This window comes from Lycium barbarum, unplaced genomic scaffold, assembly GCF_019175385.1.
Source record: "Lycium barbarum isolate Lr01 unplaced genomic scaffold, ASM1917538v2 unchr_scaffold_09, whole genome shotgun sequence".
Taxonomy (NCBI): domain Eukaryota; kingdom Viridiplantae; phylum Streptophyta; class Magnoliopsida; order Solanales; family Solanaceae; genus Lycium; species Lycium barbarum.
Window position 1 is genome coordinate 233,815 of NW_026843406.1, and position 2,130 is coordinate 235,944.

Sequence of the window (2,130 nt, forward strand, 5' to 3'; positions counted from 1 at the left end):
GGCTGGGGATGAATGCCTATAACTTCGTTATTGTTGAACTCGCTTCATTTTGGATTTATGAGCCAGAAACCCAAATTCATTATTTTTTGCACTTTCGGTGGGTATTAGCACACGGGTTATTGGGAATCCTGTCGTCAGAGTGCGAATGCCCTAAAAATCAACATGTCCATCAATAACAGGCTGGTGATGAATGCCCATGACTTCGTTATTATGGAACTCGCTTCATATTGCATTTATGAGCCACAAACCCAAATACATGATTTTTTGCACTTTCGGTGGGTATTAGCACACGGGATATTTGTAATCCTGTCGTCGGAGTGTGAATGCCTTAAAAATCAACATGTCCATCAAAAACAGGCTGGTAATGAATACCCATGACTTCGTTATTGTTGAACTCGCTTCATTTTGCATTTATTAGCCAGAAACCCAAATTTATGATTTTTTTCACTTTCGGTGGGTATAGCACACGGGTTTTTGGGAATCCTGTCGTCGGAAAGCGATTGCCCTAAAAATCAACATGTCCATCACAAACAGGCTGGTAATGAATACCCATGACTTCGTTATTGTTGAACTCGCTTCATTTTGCATTTATGAGCCAGAAACCCAAATTCATGATTTTTTGCACTTTCGGTGGGTATTAGCACACGGGATATTTGTAATCCTGTCGTCGGATTGTGAATGCCCTAATAATCGACATGTCCATCACAAACAGGCTGGTGATGAATACCCATAACTTCGTTATTGTTGAACTCGCTTCATTTTGCATTTATGAGCCAGAAATCGAAAGTTATGATTTTTTGCACTTTCGGTGGGTATTAGCACACGGGTTATTGGGAATCCTGTCTTCAGAGTTCGAATGCCCTAAAAATCAACATTTCCATCAATAACAGGCTGGTGATGACTACCCATGACTTTGTCATTGTTGAACTCGCTTCATTTTGCATTTATGTGCCAGAAACCCAAATTCATGATTTTTTGCACTTTCGGTGGGTATTAGCACACGGGTTATTTGTAATCCTGTCTTCGGAGTGTGATTGCCTTAAAAATTAGCATGTCCATCACAAACAGGCTGGTAATGAATACCCATGACTTCGTTATTGTTGAACTCGCTTCATTTTGCATTTATGAGCCAGAAACCCAAATTCATGATTTCTTTCACTTTCGGTGGGTATTAGCTTTGCATTTATGAGCCAGAAATCGAAAGTTATGATTTTTTGCACTTTCGGTGGGTATTAGCACTCGGGTTATTGGGAATCCTGTCGTCAGAGTGCGAATGCCCTAAAAATCAACATGTCCATCAATAACAGGCTGGTGATGAATGCCCATGACTTCGTTATTGTTGAACTCGCTTCATTTTGCATCTATGAGCCAGAAACCCACATTCATGATTTTTTGCACTTTCGGTGGGTATTAGCACACGGGTTATTTGTAATCCTGTCGTGGGAGTGTGAATGCCTTAAAAATCAGCATGTCCATCACAAACAGGCTGGTAATGAATACCCATGACTTCGTTATTGTTTAACTCGCTTCATATTGCATTTATGAGCCACAAACCCAAATTCATGATTTTTTGCACTTTCGGTGGGTATTAGCACACGAGTTATTTGGAATCTTGTCGTCGGAGTTTGAATGCCCTAAAATTGACATGTCCATCACAAACAGGCTTGGGATGAATACCCATAACTTCGTCATTGTTGAACTCGCTTCATTTTGCATTTATGAGCCAGAAACCCAAATTCATGATTTTTTGCACTTTCGGTGGGTATTAGCAAATGGGTTATTTGTAATCCTGTCGTCGGAGTGTGAATGCCCTAATAATCGACATGTCCATCACAAACAGGCTTGTGATGAATACCCATGACTTCGTTATTGTTGAACTTGCTTCATTTTGCATTTATGAGCCAGAAACCCAAATTCATGCTTTTTTTCACTTTCGGTGGGTATTAGCACACGGGTTATTGGGAATCCTGTCGTCGGAGTGTGAATGCCCTAATAATCGACATGTCCATCACAAACAGGCTGGTGATGAATACCCATGACATCGTTGTTGTTGAATTCGCTTCATTTTGCATTTATGAGCCAGAAACCCAAAGTTATGATTTTTTGCACTTTTGGTGGGTTATTGGGAAT